Consider the following 20,745-nt stretch of genomic DNA (forward strand, 5'->3'; position numbering starts at 1 on the left):
TTGTGTCTTTCCAAAGTTGTTTGTAAGGACTTTGGGGAATAATGAGCAACTGCATAAAGTACTCGCCGGCTACCGCTCACTGAGTTCGAGCGTGACATTTCGTCGATAGCGAGGCGCCTTGGCCCCTTGTTATTATAATTCATAACTTTTGTTTTTGTTTCGTCCCCGAGACACTGTACTCGCATTTTTTTTGTTTGTTTGTTTGTTTGTTCTATGCGGTGTCAATTCGCAGGGCGTAACGCTCAAGCAAATTCAAGTTTGGCAAGTTTAGATTCCTCGACTGGTGGAAATCGATTTGGTTAGGTAGTATAATGTCGGCATGATATCGAATTTTTATGCTGAATAAGAAAAAAAGCCTTCGATGATGGGAAACTTGGGGAGAGGAAAAACCAATGAGCATAAAGATGTGAGATCTATTTTCATTTGGCGGATGAGTTGTTGTGACTTTGAAACTAAAGTTGAAAAAGCATCACTGGTGGATGACCTCAAAGTGACTTTGCCCATATTTTCTCGAGAGTCACACACCTTGTCTATCTCTTCCGTAATGCTCGACCTAAATCTGCCGCTCAGAAGTATTGACAGTTCATTTTTCACGAGAGCTAGAGATGAATCATGTTTCATGTCATCAGTGGCTCCCTAATTACTTTTTGGAACAATATCCATAAAAAATACCACGAAATCCACAGCATCTCTAGTGTCGAAGCCCAATCTGTTGCCACACTAAAATTCACGACCATTTACCACGTCGTTCACGCTAGACACATAAAATAACCCGAAATGCAAAATCCGCCCGTCTTGGTTTGGTGGCTGCCTGTTGATGCTGCGTCGTGGAGTCGGACTCGAGGCCCCGCCGAGGTAAGAACACCAGTCAACAACATAAGTTTCGCTTTCCGGGGGCCGTTCACGTGATGTGCATTTTTGATGGCGATGGGACAGACTCGTGGTGGGTGGAGGAAATCCAGAGCGGGGGAAAGAGCTGTTGATGCTAACTGACGGTTGCAGCAGCACTCGTTTGCGCTCTCCTCGTTCTGGCCGGTCTCCCGATGGTGGCAGTCACTTCCCGGGATGCGATGTTTACGAAAATCCCAGGCGAGACGCGGAGAATCGCCCAATGTTTACGATGGCGGCAGCTTAGTCCCCGGAATTTGTGCGCGGGCTCTCTCGGGGGGTTGGATTTTCTTTCCATCCGACGTCGCTCTCTCGTCGTCCGTTTGGATTGTAAAACAAAAGGTGGCGGGTGGGAGGATGTCTATTTTGACAACTTTTTGCACTATGTTTTAGCTTTTCGTTGTCTGATTACCTTCGGCGTATAAAACAAACCGAAGAAAAGATTACCCGCCCGAAAGTTTCGATTCAGCTATTTATGTTGTTGAAGCGCCAGATTCTCGGATCTAGGGTGTGTTTATTTATGATTTTAAAGGGATTACAAATACGGATCAAATAACGCTTATATTCTACAGGGTGTAAGCCATTTGGCTTCCTATGAGCCACATTGTCAGAATGAAAATTTGCTGAATCGACTAGTATCGTATGGTTGCCCTGTGTTGTTGGGTCAATAGTGAATTATCATCCATATTTTCGAATGGACTTGGCTGCTTTATAAATGCGGCCAGTATTCCAGTTTGTTGATCTTTTCCATTTTCGTTTGACTATGCCAGCTTATCTCAAAAATTTTCTATACAGAAAAAAATCAAAATCTGAACTCATACAACGTTCGTATATTCGTAGCATTACAATTTTTGTTAGACCACCTTTAGTATTGAACGCGTTGATACATTATTTGATGTTTCAATTAGCATTTATTCAAAATCATCTTAGTTCGAAAGAATACTACAATGTCTCTTGTTGCTATGAGGCAATTTTGAATTAAAACTTTAAAAAATCGTTTGGGCATACTTTTACTAAATTTTATTGGGCAGATTTCTCGATATTTTCTCATACCTACAAAATCACATACCTACAAATTCACATTCTAATCAACAGTAGCATACTCCTTCCCCTCGGCGTTAATCTTTAGAACTAAGTTCGCCCAAAAGTCATGCCACTGGATTCAGGTCCGGAGACCGGACCAACCAGTCTACTTTCCGAACCATGATCAACTGTTAGGTTTCCTTGTATTGTATGAATAGCGACATTCTTCTACTGAAACGTAATGACAAATTGAGCCCTATCATGTAAATCGGATCGAGCGTTCGATTCGAAAACATGAAATTTCGTGTTACGTAAATCAATCGGATCTGATGGAATCAACGCGCTCTCAGCGGTATTGAAGTATTTTGAGAAGCGCTTAAAATATTTCACAGAGCAATATAGGAGGGATATCAAACCTTTTTTTCGAAACATATGCTATGAAAATTAGGATTATCGGAATTACAAAACGAAAATTATGCTACATGGGCTGAAAAGTCCCGGGATCTTTCAACAGCGCCACTAAGAATGTACAAAATTCATTTCGAGAGGTTCATCTGTCACTAGCTTATGTGTGAAGTTTCATGACATTTCTTTTATTTGTCCACAAACTACAGTCGTTCAAGTTTCACTACCTGAGAAACAAAAAGACCACCCGAATTTTTCTCCACCCGTCTTGCATCACTGCGATTTTAAAAAAATAAAAATTCATATGATATATTTGATCAAAATATCAGTGCTCTGCATAGTCAGAGTCAACTGAGGATAGTCAGCTGACTATCTGACTGACTATATCCGTATTCAGTTAGTAATGACTTTTGGCTTCTTCACGCAGTTTCTCCGCCAAAACGACTAAGCGTTTAGTCGCTATCTTCCTCCATCGACTCGACTATATCATTTCATTCTTCCCAGTCAAATTGTACTCATTGCATTTTCAAGTGACTTCCCCCAAAACGATTCGTTCCTCTCCTTCTCTCTCCCATGTACGTGTGCATTAGGGTGCCAATGAATGTATGGGGAAAATCGACTCAAAAATCTCAAAAAGTTACCCTATGCAAAATGTTTACCACCTCGAAAAAACACCCTATGCCAAATATCAGCTCAACCGGACTTAAGGCAGAGTGGCGCAAAGCGGTCAAAGTTTGAGTTTTTTGAAAATCGAAAAATCACCCAAGGGAGAGTAAAGGAAATCGGGGTTTTCGAAAAATATTTTTTGATGCCAAATGTCTTTAAATTGCATGAAACGTCGAGGTCTAGTGTCATCCCAAAAAAAAATGTCAAAAATCGATACTCTGGGACTTTGTTTTTTTTGGGAGTACGATACGAAACATATGGTTTTAAGTGCCAATAAAATAGTTATCCCGATTTTTCATTAGGAACTTGTTGCGAAATGTTCATTTGCACGATAATATACCCTATGCAATATATTAGCACATTCGAACTTTGCGAACATTTCGAAATGTTGATTTGCACGATATTATACCCCATGCAAAATATTATATTTCTTTATTTCTTTCTTTGTTTTTAAGAGGCTTTAAACTTTGCAGTTCATTCGCCTCTAATATTAGCTCATTCGAACTTCATTTATTAGTGTTGCAGACGTTAAAATTTGAGTTTTTTGAAAACCGAAAAATCCAAGGGAAATCGGAGTTTTGAAAAATGTTGTTTGATGCCAAATGTCTTAAAATTGCATGAAACATCAAGATTTACAGTTATCTCACAAAAATTTTTTTTTGTTAAAAATCGACTTTTCAGACTGAAAAACATTTTCCGTTGTTTTAGTTGTTTTGATCAATTAAATCTGGAAAATGCCGAAGGGTAAAGTCCTCACGGAGAGAGAAGAAAGACAAATCGATGCATTTCACCAAGAAAGAAATTTCTCGTCGGATTGGACGACCCATCAATTAGTGCTCTATTATTTGGCGAATCCTCAAGGATACGGTAAGAAGGAGAGAGCTCCACGTAAATCGCATGTGCAAATAAAGCGATATTTCAACTACTCAACTGCTCGGGTGACAATTCGTCAAAATTTGGTAAAAGATCTTCACATAAAGAGGGCTTAAAAGGTTAAAACTCCTCATCTTACACCATCTCACATCGGAAGACGTCTGAGTTTTGCCAAAGCTCACATGAACCGACAGTGGGACATGGTATGTTGTGACAAAGAACGTTTCCAGAAGAATACATATTGCTATCTACCATAACGAAAAGTTCTTCAATGTATAGGTTATCTTCATTGACGAAAAAAAGATCAATTTGGATGGTCCTTATGGTTTCAACTGGCACTGGCGTGATTTACGGAAGAAGGAACAGTATTTTTCAACCAGGCATTTTGGTAGAGGCTTGTGCATGGTTTTGGTGGCATTCTGTGCAACCGAAAAGTTCAAGATAGCTTTCACAAGGATTACATACATGTTCTGGAATCCTCTCTCCTACCTGCGTGGATATCGTCACAAAAAATTTCACATTCCAGCAAAGCAATGCTACTATTCTGTATTGGCAATCGATTAAGGACCAAACACCTAATTTTTTGGACTGATCGGCTCGCTCTCCGGACTTAAATTCTGTTTAGAATCTTAGGGGGAAATCCTTGTACGCAGAAACTACACTGAGGGAAAACGGTACACCACGACTGAAGAACTCAAGGTCGCAGTTTCGGAAACATGGAAAAATATCGTGAAATCCGTTCAGCAGAGTTTGGTAAATAGTATTCCAACACGAATGTTCAAGGTTATTAGTCAAAATGGCAAGGTTATTAACATATAAATCAGCCGATCGTTTTGAATTTTTCATTGATAATACTTATGAATTTTGAAGTGGGCTTATAGAAACTGGATAGCTGAAATTATCATATTAAAGCACAATAAATAAACAAACAACTTTTTTGAACGAAATTGGCGTTAAATATACTTTATTCTAAGCATTCAACAATGTATGAATATATCTTGGTGAAATTCTAACCGTTTGTGTTGCAACGAAATAGAATCAGGGTGGTCTTATAGAAGTTGGACAAAGTGTATAGAACAATCCTTGCTTTGTACATCTACATCTAGAATGAAGTATAAGATTAACATAGCTACTTGACGTGGTGGCTGAGAGCAGACACGAGAGCAAGAACGGTAAAAAAGGCCTGATAGCTCAGAACAGACAGACCGCAATTGATTAATCAATACAGACATATGATCATTGAGCCAACGGTAGTCCGGCGGCAACCTTGCGGTTATATCATAGGTATAACCCACCCATAGTTATTATCAGGGCCCGAAATCTTCGAAGGTGAAAAATAAAGACCGACTTTACTCCCAGTAGCTTCGCTTCGACTAGAACTGCTTCGGCAGTCGCCGCCAACAAAAAATGACTTGACTAGAAAATGAATTGACTAGCGCTGACTAGCGAGGATGACTGGTGAACTAGTCCAGTCAGTGGTTATTTTAACTGACTCGACTAATGAATACAAATCTGCCTCTTCATTTAACTGACTCCAATCCACATTTCCATTTCCCCCTGATACTAATGTTGTACACGCGTACGCACGTCCATATAAAGAGGAACGAAAACTTGATTCCTGATGCAAAAAAGTAGTTACCCCATCAATGGACGGTTTTTTTTTCTACCCATCGTGAACTCAAACCAACGGACTTAGACATTTATCAAGTATGCTATAAAGGTCCTCGCATTAGTATTAGTTAGTATTATGCGTGCAAAATAGCGCACACACACTGCACGCTATTTTATACGTGTGAGTAGTTTTCGTGTACGCTACAAAGAAATCTAGCTTGTCAAACAACGGTGAACTCAAACATCGATGCATGCAAACGTGCATGGGAGAGAGAGAGAGAGAGAGAGAGAGAGAGAGAGAGAGAGAGAGAGAGGAACGAATTCGTTTTGGGGGAAGTCACTTCAAAATGCAATGAGGACAATTTGACTGGGAAGAATGGAATGATATAGTCGAGTCGGTTGAGGGGAGATTGCGACTAAACGCCCGACTGACTGTTCAGTCGTTTTGGCGGAGAAACTGCGTTAAAGAGCCAAAAGTCATATACCGACTGACTATGGATATAGTCAGTCGGTTAGTCAGCTGACTATTCTTAGTTGACTTTGACTATGCTGAGCCCTGGTTTTTATACAGTTGTATATCGGCTGAATAAAATCTTTCAGAGTAAAAACCCCAAATTATTTTCGTTCTAATTTCTTCCAAATATTGATGTCTTCGACGCATCATCTCAACAGTTTTTAACTACAAATAAAGGCGACAAATAATTACCTTCGAACAGTATCAACAATTTCAAGTAATTTCAACAACAAAAAACTTTCCCTCTCTGATCGAGAAATGTTCCAAATGATGGAAAGATAAAAGCTGGTGACCATTTTTGGCTTCCTCTGTTCCGCAGATCTCCGTTAATCAGTGTGTCATAAACACGATTAGTCATGCGACAGCAGAACATTTCGGCTCATCTCATGCTTTCAGGGGACAAAAATCGGGAACCTCCCTTTCACTGTTATCAATTTGGGTTTTCCGTTTTTGCGCGTTCTGCCTTTTATCGTGATAAACGAGAAATTTTCTCCGGCCACTCTGTTCGAGTACCGATCCGGGAGGGATAAGAAACAGAAAAAAAAACTAGCGGAAAAAGGGAATGAAAACGATTTAATTCCTCCTCCACCACGACGTTCTCGTGTCGATTTATCTCCGTCGATGAACCTGACTGGGCAAAAATTTATTAAGTGTCATCAGGACAATGTAAAGAGAAATCGAGAATTGGCTTTTGTAAGCAACAGCATTCTGATTGTCCCCACCATCCGGGGATTATCTTATCTTTGCGGCGGCTATTTGACATGTGGACCACCACTACCGAGTTCCGTGAAACGTTGGGAATGTTGTCAATCGAAGGAGTTTAATGACTCGTGACCGGGCACGTTGTGAAACTAGATTGGAGGAAATCCTATCGAGTTTTACTTCATTTTCGTTCCCCCGATTGAGTGAGTAAATGGATGTTGTCGCTCGCTTTCAACGGTGAAAATGCAGCCATTACGTTTCACTGAGTACACTTCGCTTGCAGGAAGAAGAAGCAGATTAAACATTTTCAACAACAGAGCAAAAGCGACGGAACATTTTTTCATCAATAAACTTCCACTTTCACGGAATAAATCTCACTAATCGTCGAAACGTGTCACAATGGAAACGCGTGGTGTCCCACTGTCAAGCGTCTTGCATTTACACCCCGATTGCGTCGCTTGACAGCTCACGACACCCACCCGGCAGCTGCTGAACAATAATTAAACTGCCAAAATGATGCTACATTCATGTCAAGATTTTGCACCTCATATATCTCGAAGTTGTTTTATAGAGTTATTTTTGGTTGCGGTTGAGGAAAGCATCATAACATAGATAATACCACGGTTCGTTCCACCACATCCACTAAATCCGATTGGGAGATTACACAATTTTATCGCAATCGCATGATCCGATGCGGGTTTTGACCCCGCGTCAATCAACCTTGATCACATTTCCACCCCCACTTCCCCCCTTCGCTCGTTGAATGAAGTTGCATTTTGGCATCCAATCGCGAGGCGCGAAAATCGTCTTCGAAAAGTGCAATTTCAAACGATGTACTCGCGACATGGATGCTCTTGGCAAGGCAAGAGATGCACACCCAAGTCGTCGTTGTCGTTGCAGCCGAAAACACCGAAAAAACACATATCTCATTCGTCTGAAAATAGATCTCAATCTGTGTGTTTCGCGCCCGCGTGCGCTCTCTCGTTGACGGAGAAGATGCTATAGATGCCCGACCGGGTGATGATCGTCGGTACCGGTCATGTCTCTTTTTTTTTTTTGTTTTGGTGGGTACCGGTATAGTCTGTCGGTCGGTTACACAAGCCACAAGGGGCCAGAGGCAGGGTATTTCATCTTGGTGGTGCTGCACTGTGTGCCCAATCACCAACCGTTCAATGTGCTAAAACCCAGGCCCAGCCGTAGAAGACGAACCGAGGTTCGGTGATGTGGGATTCTCATGAATATTTTGAGATTCTTTTCTATTTGTTTCTGTTATGTTTCAAGTTTGATTCACATCTCTACGGGTTGGGTTTTTTGTCTTATTTTTATTACAATGCCAAGTCGAAAATAGACGTTTGGTTGAAGAAAAGCATTAAGCTAGTAAAAAGCACGTGGCAGGAGAGAAAAAGAAATTCTTTGGCCAAACAGAATAACCGGAATCGTTTCAAAAAAAGTGTGAGTTTGATAATCAACGATGTAAAAAATGTCCCACTCATGTCAAGTTTTGTTATTCGATGTTACTTGTTGCTTCTTCGTTTACCACAACACAATTACACCACCGATTTACACACACAAAATTCATTCTCAAAATTCGAGTTTTTATCCTTTTACCACCAAACGTTCAGGGAGTAAAAAGAAACAATTGAAGTTAGTTTTGGCATCATTCATTCAATTCATTTCGCCTTTATATCCGAATGCGCGAAACTTTGTCTTATCCCCAGCCATCATGTTCTTTTTTCGTCAAAGAAATTTCCTCCGACTTGCACTGTGGTCACGCGAATTGTAGAGCTTGCCACCCAGAATGCATTCAAGGCGTGTTATTTGGCATAGAAATCTCAACTAAGTATTAATAAAAAATGACGCAAGTAATACTACGTTGAGACGGTGAAGCTCCTCTAGGAACGTAGTGCCATTCAAGAAGAAGAAGAGAAAAAAAATTAAAATTCCGAAAAATCTGTATGGAAGCATGAAGAAATTATATCTTAAGCAAAAACATACCTTTCTGAAATTTAAATATGTTATTTAGAAAAGTCTCAACTTTCCTAAAATGATAGAGACAGCTAAGGACCGTATCGTTAATTATGGGTACGCTCAAAACACAGCTTTATTTCAAATATTGCATTTGTTTTTCAGTTCTGATATCAAAATATTGTATCTTATGAATGAAAGAAAGGAGTAACAGTAAAAAATAATCAAGATTCTGATTTTCGCGCCAATGATCGCACCTGCTTCTTGATGTCCCTCATTAGGTTCTGGACAACCGTCTCATCGACTTGTTTGCTCACATTTATCCAATCCTTTTTGAACTGCTCAAGGTCATCGGCTGCCTTGTCCTTCTTCCGCAGTCGTCCCTTCATCAAAGCCCAAAATTTTTCAATAGGTCTTATTTGCGGACAATTTGGAGGATTCATCTCCTTTTCCACAAAATCGACATTATTCTCGCGATACCAATCCAAGGTCAAACGTGCATAGTGGCATGATGCCAAATCAGGCCAAAATAGTGTCGGACCAGTGTGCTTTCGGATGAGCGGTAACACACGCTTTTGGAGACATTCTTTCCGGTAAATTTCACCATTCATATTCCCGAGAGTGAAGAAAGGAGATGATTTCATGCCACATTGACAAACAGCTTGCCAAACCAGCACTTTCTTACCGAATTTTTCGCAAAAAATTGACTTCTCCGCGTTCGGGACATCTGTTCCTTGCTTTACAGTGTAAAACTGTGCCCCAGGAAGAGTTTTGTAGTCCAGTTTGACGTAGGTTTCATCATCCATGACGATGCACAGTTCGCGTTTGCTTAAAATCCAATCGTAAAGCTTACGGGCACGGGTTTTCACGGAACTTGCCTGAATTTGGCTGCGTTTGGGACATTTTTGCTTTCTATATGCCTTCAGTGAGTTACGTTCTTTGGCACGTTGAACCATACCGATTGATGTTCCACACTTTTTTGCGCAATCCCGTATCGATAATTCCTTTTTTCTTTCAAATTGCCTGCAAATCTTTTTATCCAAGTTTGGCTTGGATGGCCCAGGTTTTCTGCCGCGACCGGGTAGATCCTTCAATGTATTATACATACCAAATCGCTTGATAGCGTTTTGGACCGCATGGACGCTTACTCCTTCCGCCTTCGCCAATTTTCTCATTGATATTCCTGTTTCGGAGCAGTATCTGGTCACAATGGATTTTCGTTTTTCTTCTGTTAGCCCTCTCATGATTGCACTTTTAGGAAAAAACGATCTTTTAACAATGCTAACTGAACGCTAACTGTGTCAACAACAGGAGAAAAATAAACAGCTGTCAAAACAAGCTATAGTATTTTTCAGACGGAGACTCTAAGGCGTACCCATAAATAACGATACGGTCCTTAGGGTCTTTTCGATCTCGACACCTCTAAAACCAAAACAAAAATTTCGCCTAAAAGATGACATTTCAAATTCAGTCTATAATTTCTGTATGGAAAATTTACTTAAATATTACTAAGAAATCGATAAATGTCACAATCCCTGAGGATTAAATAAAGGAAAATACGTCTCTAAAATTTGTCTAAAAAAATCAATATAGAGTTAGAATTTGGGTTCAATCCATGTTCGAACTTGGATACAGATTTGGATTCTAATTTAAATTCGAATTTGGATTTTTATTTAGGTTTTGATTAACATTTGCAGTCGAATTCCGATTTGGATTCGGATTCAGATTTGGATTCGGACTCGAACTAGAATTTGCTTTTGATTTTGGGTTTGGATTTGGGTTTGAATTTGATTTTGAATTTGGATTCAGATTCGGATTTGTATTCCGATTTGGACTGGGATTGGGATCTGAATTCGGATTTGTACTCAAAACCGGATTCGGATTTAAATCCGTATTTGGATTCAAATTCAGATTCGGATTTATATTTGGATTAAGATTTTGATTCGGATTTGGATTCGAGTTCTGATTTGTGTTCGAATTCGGACTCAGAATTGGGTTCGTATTTGAATATGATTTTGATTTTTTTGTATTTCGTTTCGAATTTGGATTCAGATTCATATTCAGATTCAGAATTGGATTTGAATTTGTATTTAGGTTCCGATTAGGATTTGTATTTGGATTCGAATTCTAATTTGGATGAAATCGAATTCGGATTTGCGTATCGATTTTTTTGATTCAAAATTTTGATTCTGATTATATTCCATGATTCCGAATAACAATTCTTGATTTTGATTCTGGTTCTGAATTTTGATTCTAATCCTGAAATTTAATTTTGATTCCGAATTTCGATTCTGGTTTCATATCCTTGATCTTTGATTCTGATTCTAAATTTTTATTGTGATTGTTATTTTGAATGTGGATTCTGGTTCCGAATTTTCATTCTGTTTAGAAATTCGATTTTGATTCGGATTTGGATTCGGGTTCTGATTTGTGTTCGAATTCGGATACAGAATTGGGTTCGGATTTGAATATGATTTTGAATTTCTTTTTGTATTTCGTTTTGAATTTGGATTCAGATTCAGAATTGGATTTGAATTTGTATTTAGGTTCCGATTAGGATTTGTATTTGGATTCGAATTCTAATTTGGATTCGGAATTGTGTATCGATTTGTATTTTGATTCGGTTTGAATTGGAATTCAGATTCTGATTTTGATTTGGATTTGGATTAGGGTTTCGATTCGGATTTGGATTCGAATTCGAATTAGGACGCTAATTCAGATTCTGATTTAGATTTGGATCTAAGTTTTGGTTCAAATTTGGATTCCAATTTTGATTATGAATTTTGATTAAGTCTGATTCCGTATATTGTTTCTGATTCAAAATCTTCACTCTAATTTCGAATTCCAATTCTGTTCCCGATTTTGTTTCTGAATCACAATTTTGATTCAGATTTCGAATTTAAATTCTGATTCCGAATTTTGATTATGATTCTGTTTGGGATTAGGTTTCGGTACCGATTTGTGATCTGATTAGGATTCGGATTGGGTTTGGATTTGGATCTGGTTTTAAGTTTGGATTCAGATTCATATTTAGATTCAAATTTGGATTTGAATTTGTATTTAGGTTCCGATTCGGATTTGAATTCGGATTCGGATTTGTGTATCGCTTTGTATTTTGATTTGGTTTGAATTAGATTTTGAATTCGGATTCAGATTCAGATTCATATTCGGATTTGGATTTGGATTAAGGTTTCGATTCGAATTTTATTCAAATTCTCATTTAGATGCGGATTTGGACTCAGATTCAGATGCTGATTTAGATTTTGATCTAAGTTTTGGTTCCCATTTGAATTTGCATTCGAATTTTGATTTTGGATTTTGATTGATTGTGATTCCGTATATTGTTTCTGGTTCCAAATCTACACTCTGATTTCGAATTCCAATTCTGATTCCAAATTTTGATTCTGATTCCGAATTTTGTTTCTGAATCAAAATTTTTATTCGGATTTCGAATTTAAATTCTGATTCCGAATTTTGATTATGATTCTGTTTCCAAATTTTTATTCTGATTCAAATTATAGATTCTGATTCCAAATTTTTTTTCTGAATCCAGATTTCGTTCCGGATTCCGAATTTTAATTCTGATTTCGAATTTTGACATAAAAAATGTCGATTCCGAAATTTTGATTCTTACTAAGAATTTTGAATTCGAATTCGGAATTCGATCCTGATTCTAAATTTTCAATCTTATTCCTGATCTTTAAAATTTTTTTTTTTTTAATTTCTTCAATTTGTGTATTTTTTTAATTTTATGAATTTCTTATTTTATGATTATAACTTTTCGATTCCCTAATCTCTCGATTTCTTGATTTCTTAATTTCTTGACTTATTCATTTCTTCGTTTCTCGATTTGTAATGTCAGGGCCGGTTTCGGATACGGTTCAATTCTGAATCGTTTGTTTTTTTTTGAGTGAGAAAAAATAATGAATTAACTCAATTCTACTCAAGTTTTTTTCTATTTTTAAACATAAAATTTCCATTTGCGTTGCGTTTCCGTTTGCCAAGCGAACGAAAGGAGTTCAAAACTCAATGGCTTCAATTTTCCAGTAGCGAGAATCCAGCCTCGCTCCATTCACACACGTTTTGCTGCTTGCAAGAAAAAAAACATCGGACTGTTTGTGCTATTGATGTCAAAACATTCGAGCCTCTTATATTAATTGTCTTCGCCTTCCGACTTTTACGCTGAAAAGGCGATATTGTGTATCTTACTGTATGTTACATTTCATAAATCCCATAAATTAGTAAAAATTGGGAAAAGTATGCATTTCAAAAACGACAAAATATACTTTCAATATTTTTATTATGCCAATAAGTACTCTTAATATGTAATGTAAAAAATCACATCATCCAGAAAATAACAAACATCTATGGTCTCTTTGGTCTCGGTCCCTCGTAAACCACAAGAAAAACCACTACTTTAAAAAGTTCCGCCGTTGAAGAAAAGACATTTGTTGTGCAATTAATTGTTTTCTTAGAAAAGCTCACTGAAAAACCTTAGAGTTTCTTGTAATAGATCGGATATCGGTCATGCAATTCTTTAGCAGTGGATTTTCATTAATGGGTATATTTGGCAAATCGGCATTGAAATGCTAATGTTAGATGGAATTTTAAAAAATACGGGTCTACAATACACCGTTTTTCCATGAAGAATAAATAAGGAAAAAATAAAGCACTCTCAAAGCAAATTTTTTGTATATCCTTTTTCCATTGCTGTATGAATATTAAGTCAGTTTTAAGTTTGAACAATGTATTTTTCCAATAACTTTGTACAAGTCCACATATTTCGATCAGACAAGTATTATACATCCCATGATTTTTCGGAGTAATGGTCACAAATTTTGGATGTACTTTTATCAGAAAATTATCGAAATTAAAATTGGTCACATGATAATGAGAAATTACTTTTTTTTGTAGCCGTCATTATATGTGTGTACAAATAAATGCGATAGATTACAGTCCGAAAAAAATAATCAACCTAACTCTTAATCATCCTCCGTTTCGTTCAAGGTAGCGTCTCACCGTTTTTCGTTATTATTATTTCAGAAACATTGTGATACGTTGAAATAAGAGTAAAAATCAAAGAAAGGAAAAAAGGAAAATATCTGTAAACTTACACAAACCCAACGGCAATTAAGAAACAGAGACAAATTTAAATAGTGTTAGCCAACTTGTCATTACCGATGAAGAGGCAAACCGAACAGGCGAGCAGACGAATAAATAGTGAGAGCAAGAGAGCGAGTGAGAGAGTGGTTTTACGTTTTTTTTTGTGTTTTTCAATTTTTATTTTATTTGTGAATATTATTCCGAGTGACCGTTTATTAGTTTTGTTCTTTTCTTCTTCTTTTTACTGGATTTTACAAGTGTTGGTTTTCTTTATTACACAGTTTTACAATTTTTACTCGAAAAAATGAAAACGTTTCGTGTTGGCCAGTGGTTTTAAGGTAGTTTCTAAAAAAACATCTGTGTGTGAGTGTGTGTTGCTAGAATGGCGTTTGATGTTCTTGTCTTAAAAGTGTTTAGTAACAACTCCCAATGAGATATGAAGAGTCTGGAAATTGAAAGTTATTTTCGCTTGTTTAGAATTGTCAACTTGTCAATTGTCGAACGGAACTTTCAACTGCGATCCCAAAAAATGAGCTATTTCAATTCGATAGACTTCCTAGTGAAAATCACAACGGATGAAGAAGACACGAGATTCCCAAATAATTGAGAGAAAAACTGTTCAGCGATCGTAAAACGCATTATTCATTTCCAATTCCAACCATCGAGCAACTGTCATGTTACGAAGAGCCACGATAAAAAAAAATACACCGTTACACACCGAGAGAGTTACCCATTTCCTCACGTGCTACCCCGAATAAGGCATGTTTGGCGTGAAGTGTGGATGAGTGGGCTCATATTTTATTTATTTATCTATGCAATATATATATATATGTTGCACATTCGGCCAAAAGTAAATCACCGAAACGGACGGAGCCAATTTTTACGGCTGAGCTTTTCTGATTCATGGATTTCGGTTAAATTTTCCAACCACCGAAAGCGAATCAACGCGTTATACCACACCATCACCACCTTCCGTAACGGTCTATTTCGCGGTCAAAGGCGACAAGCGTTTTCCTAACGGTACACTGTGGACAGCTGTGGGCAGCCCGCCATATCTGTTGATGCTAATCTGTAACCACTTTTGCTGGCCTCATATCGTCATATCGTCGTCATGCGGTTTCAACAGCTGTTTGGGGATGATCTTTTGATGTGTTAATTATTCGAGAAAGTTTGAAAGTAGTGACCTTGTTGACAAGTGGTTTCGAACCAACATGGTCCGAATGCGGAAATAAGTCTGCATTGTTTGGGAACTCTCAATGTCAGTTGTTAGTTTCACTGTCGGTGTAGAATTCCGAATTGAATTCGGTGAAGAATTTAGAAAGCTAATGATGGCAATGATCACGTCCATACGGGTAACTGAAAATTAATGCAGCATTCCCAATTGGTTGAGTTGGGCTTCCGATTAAAAATCCGTATTTTATGATAGGGGAGGGCGGTCCACTGTAGATAAGACTAATGGTCGCACTGTAAATGTTGCTGTAATGTTACATTTTTCCTGCTCCCTTTTTCCGAGTGTCTTAGTGCTTTATTGTGCTTTTGTAGTTTTTCTCTTGAATGTTCGTTCCGTATGTGAAAATATTATTTACTCAATTATCGCCAGATTTATTTATAATACTTTTTGCCTCTATATGTATGCCGGTATAAAATATTCCGAGCGAAACTGACAAGGTTTTCTACTTCGTGTCAATGCTCGGCCTCATGCCATTTAAAAAACGCCGTATCATCCTTTTTATTGCAAATCCCGATTACTTGTTGTTTCGCGTGAATTCACGAATTTTTGATACCATCAATCAGACATCCATAAACGTTACGATATCGATACGCTGAGAACATAACAAAGCATTATAAAATCAAATCGTTGATCAGCGGTGTGCTGCTCCCAAATATCGTTCAATGACCTGGAAGCATTTTGTTACCTACCGGCAAATGTTTTTGCGCAATCGGAAAAAAACCGCAAAACAAATTCCGACAAATTAAAGCGATATACCTCATCATTAACAGCCAATAACAGCAGCGGCAGCAGCAGCAGAGAAAGCTTTCAAATACTTTCATATTGTTCCGCTTTTAGCTATCAATTTACGAATGGCTGCGGCGGCAATATCATTCTGGGAGTGGAGATCTGAATAAAACCAGAGGTCGATTGGGTTGTTCGATGGAAAAGAAGAAGAAGTTTTGCGTAATAATCTTCGTTGTTTTTTTTTTGCAATCAATCGTTTATTTTTCACTTTGATTCGTTCTCTCATCTTACATGACTTTCGGACTCCTTTTTGGAGATTATCTAAGACGAAAAATGTGACATCGGCTACCATCCCAAAATAACACAACAGGCATACGCATAATTTACTTGAAAATATGGTTATATTTACACTTTTACTATAGCGATTTATAGGTATCTACCTCTTGTATTGTTGCTCCCAGCTCCCATTCGTTTATACGAATTAGTTATAGCGTGAAAAATAGTCTATTTTTAGAGCTAATAGTTATGCTGTCTTGTCTCTCCAACAAAACATCACACCACCTCTGAACGATCCGCGGCGATTCTCAGCCGCCGAGAAGGGACATCACGCGGAAGATTGCAGGCTGATTAAATAAATAAATCAATATAAGAGAGAGTTTTGATCCACTAACTTTTTAAAATAGAGTTTAGGTCGTGTATACGTTTTGTTTAAATAGAGAGCGAGAAGAAAAAACTCGGCGCTATATTACCTTAGAGAAACGAAGAAAAGTGTTCAACCGCTTCAGCCCTTTTTGAAGTGCGCCTTAAGTGCGAAATGCGTTCGTGTATTTTGCGTGTGTATGTTTTGGTTTGACGTGAGTTTTCACAGCTAGTTTCGCAGAAAAAAAACGGTTCAAACTTTGAACTTTATATTCAAAGTTTTTTGATAATCTGATGACGTTAATTGATTTTATTTTACCAGGTCGCATTTTATGTTGTGCTACTGTTGTACTGTGTTTAGATGTAATTAATTTCCCGATGCAGTTAACCTCATTTTTAAGAACGCGCTCAAAAGTCTGATAAATATATGCCACTGATGAGAAGCCTTTACTTGAGTGATGTACTAGGCATGCCATATCTTTTTGACAGCTCATCAATTCCTCCCGCTGAAACGTGACTTTTCATCGATACTACCTCGAGAGCAGCGCGCGGCCCACGACGGCCCACTTGAAATCTGCCGTTAGAGCCCCGAGCTCTTGATTGAGAAGAATTTTGCATCACTACCCGGAGAAAGCGGAAGCAGCAAGTTAGTGAGGGCGGCAGCGAAGCCAATCAAAAACTACTTCATAGGTTCTTTCGCGTGCCACTCCAACATTTGCCTCTCAATATATCGAGTATCGAGGTACTCATTCAGCCGGCCGGACTGAACAGCTGTTTCATCTGGTTATGTGGGGTGGAAAAAGCTGACGAGGGACCCCTTTTTCGCCGTATCGGATGCGCTTCCTCCTCTTCTAAACACAAGTGGCGCCACTCGGTGGACAATAGCAAGGGTGACTCTATTGTGCGCTGTCGAGTGGGATATCAGAGATGCCAGATCCACGGAAATATACTTTGAGCTACGCATTAGATTAATATGTACGGATATAGGAATTCGAGGTGTTCGAGTTATTACGAGTTATGCACAAAAAGTTCTCCCTTGTTTGTTCTCCTACAGCAACTTAATTCCCTTCAATGTACTCCTCTTCAGAAGTTACAAGCTTACTTCAGTACTTCTGTCATTCTTAAAAACAATGCTTTCAGGCACACAGACTGTTACGGCCCAGACCGAACAGTCAAAAGAAAAAAAACCCTTCCGATCGTTATACAAAATTTATTATCACATCACTTTATACAAAAACTGAACTACTAAAAAAACACAAACACCAAAATTCGCGATAATAAACCTGAATTCGCCCCAGGAAAGAAAGATCGATAATACATTATTTACATAAGAATGTTTATTCTCACTTACCTAGATTACCAGGAACAATCACCTGGAAAGAATATAGATTAATTGTATCACACATTATTCATACCACATTACAAAACAAGAATCACAACAAAACAACGTATAAACAATCACAACACAGAAACAATAATAAGCGAATTGTCAAAAGACAAGAACGCATGGAAACGGACCCGCTATACAATGAGTAATTATTTATAGAGAATATTCCAGACGTAACCCAAACAACAATTACGCCATTCAAATTACTATGGAAGTAATCATATAAATAGGACAAAGCATGTTCAGTATCGGTATGTCGCAAATATACCTTCGATCGGTATGGATAGGCTTTGACTATATTCGATCACATCTTTTCTTCAACATTGGATAGCCAGTCTACTCTCATCTCAACTCAGGAACTCTACTCAGAAACTATCTGGATGGAGACACCGTCATTACAGAATCATGAGAATGTTGACACGTCCCGAAAATTATCGCCTTCCATCATCATTTCCACTTAAAGGAAATGAAAGAAATCGCTCTAAGCCAAATCCGGAAAATAAGATGATCCATGGTTGTAATTTTTTGACATAAGATTACGTCTTTAGGGGGCATATAGATAGTACAAATTGAATAATTAGAAAACGGAAGCATCATGAAAATCAGTGATTCTTTGATGGGTTTTTTACACCATTCAATTTGAATAATCTATTGCAAGATAGACAAATATTTTTCAATAATAAAGGGTGTGTCACATCAAATTGCATCACGGAAAAAACGCTGTAGAAATTCGCCCAGTAGACCACCGATCCTTTTGAAAATTTCAGACAGTAAAATAAAAACTATTAAACAACTTTTGGCATTTTCTTTTTATTCATACTTCGAGCCCAAGCCCGTATGCTCGCACCTTCCTCTTTACCCCGTCCATACGGTTCTGTACAACGTCAGGTTGTAGTTTTTTTTTTAACAGAAATCTATTTTCTCTTGAAGTCCGCCTCCGATTTGACAACTTTTGGGTTCTTCCGGAGGGCCTGCTTCATAATCGCCCAATATTTCTCTATTGGGCGAAGCTCCGGCGCGTTGGGCGGGTTCATTTCCTTTGGCACGAAGGTGACCCCGTTGGCTTCGTACCACTCCAACACGTCCTTTGAATAGTGGCACGAAGCGAGATCCGGCCAGAAGATGGTCGGGCCCTCGTGCTGCTTCAATAGTGGTAGTAAGCGCTTCTGTAGGCACTCCTTAAGGTAAACCTGCCCGCCTACTCCTTAAGGTAAACGGCGCTCCGCTTTCCGCAAGAGCAGATCGCTTGTCACACCATGTACTTTTTGGCAAACTTGGATAGTTTCTGCTTGCGAATCTCCTCCGGAACGCTGAATTTGTCCTCTGCGGAAAAGAACAACAGGCCCACCAGCTGACGTAAGTCCGCTTTGACGTAGGTTTCGTCGTCCATTACCAGGCAATGCGGCTTCGTCAGCATTTCGGTGTACAGCTTCCGGGCTCGCGTCTTCCCCACCATGTTTTGCCTTTCGTCGCGGTTAGGAGCCTTCTGAACCTTGTATGTACGCAGGCCCTCCCGCTGCTTGGTCCGCTGGACGAATGAACTTGACAAATTCAGCTTATTGGCGACATTCCGGACCGAACTTCTCGGATCACGTCTAAACTGCTTAACTACGCGCTTGTGATCTTTTTCACTGACGGAGCATCCATTTTTGCCGTTCTTCACCTTCCGGTCGATGGTTAGGTTCTCGAAGTATCGTTTTAGTACTCTGCTGACCGTGGATTGGACGATTCCCAGCATCTTACCAATGTCCCGATGTGACAACTCTGGATTCTCGAAATGAGTGCGCAGGATTAATTCACGACGCTCTTTTTCGTTCGACGACATTTTTCCAAATTTACGAAAAATTGACAGTGAGGCATGGCCAACGTGATCTATACACTCTTATCTGATTATAAGCGAAAGCTGAAGATATAATTCCTAAAAATTAAATTTCTACAGCGTTTTTTCCGTGATGCAATTTGATGTGACACACCCTTTAAATTTGTCAAAATAGAAGGCTCCTTAAAGCGGACTCAAGTACCGAGAAGATACAAGCATTCTTTGACCTCCGTAGCCAAATGTGTTGCGTGTCCGCTAACTAAGCGAACAATCGCAGGCTCAATCTCCAGACCCTTGATTGATAATCTTCTAAAAATTGCCTTTTTCAAGACTAGTGTTGATAGACTTCAATATCAACATGTAACAAATATTGTAAAGCAATCCCAAGTCAACTATATGGGACGAGACGGAAGATTGTGCAGTAGGCCAGCATGAAAATAAAGTTGCTGGAGCCAGAGGTAACCGTGACTGATCTGCCCTCCGATGCCTCTTTAAATACCCCTTTTTCGGTAGACATTCCAAATGTTGATAAATAAAACGGATGGAAACTTCTATTGAACAGTCAGGAGCGCCCTTTCGCATGCGAAATGATTTACTCTGACGGTGATAATGAATATAACCCATTAAATCATTCTCAATCTTCAATGAAAACTTCAACAAAAATGAACGAAAAAGGAGAATCAATGTTTCTCTATACGTGGAGAAGATATCTATTTTACTGAATTAAAAATTTGAAAAAAAACGTTTTCATTTCATATATTCGAAATTGTTCAATTCTGTTTCGGATATCTACACCCAAAATTAACTTTACTAATTTTTGAATTTAATTGAATAAACTAGCAAATGTTTATTACATTAAACATTATTACATTAAATGAGCCTAAAAATAACAGAAAATGTTCTACTCCCCCATACTGGTACATAATTTGTATAATATATATGCTATAGCAAATAAGAGCAATATGAGCAAGTGGAACAAAAGACACTTTGCAAATAAGCACGCATTGAAGCTTTTCGCATACTTTACCACATACACTGCCTAGACCAAAAAATATATAATTCCACGTGTATGATCTCCTTTTTGCTCTTAGAAAATACTTTCCAACTCAATTTCAGAATGAGGTGTAATATTATCTCGCATTTATGCAACAGCACCTTGCATTCTAGCCGGCCTTGGTTCGATCCCCGTCGAC

The 20,745-nt window shown here is 38.4% G+C and overlaps 1 protein-coding gene across 6 annotated transcripts in view; it reads left to right on the plus strand.

Moving 5' to 3' along the window:
* LOC129769034 (RNA-binding protein 24-like) overlaps positions 1 to 20,745 on the plus strand; it is a 213,996-nt gene that overhangs the window by 159,701 nt on the left and 33,550 nt on the right. The gene's annotated exons all lie outside the window — the stretch shown is intronic.

The sequence above is a fragment of the Toxorhynchites rutilus genome, chromosome 2 (assembly GCF_029784135.1).
Source record: "Toxorhynchites rutilus septentrionalis strain SRP chromosome 2, ASM2978413v1, whole genome shotgun sequence".
Taxonomy (NCBI): domain Eukaryota; kingdom Metazoa; phylum Arthropoda; class Insecta; order Diptera; family Culicidae; genus Toxorhynchites; species Toxorhynchites rutilus.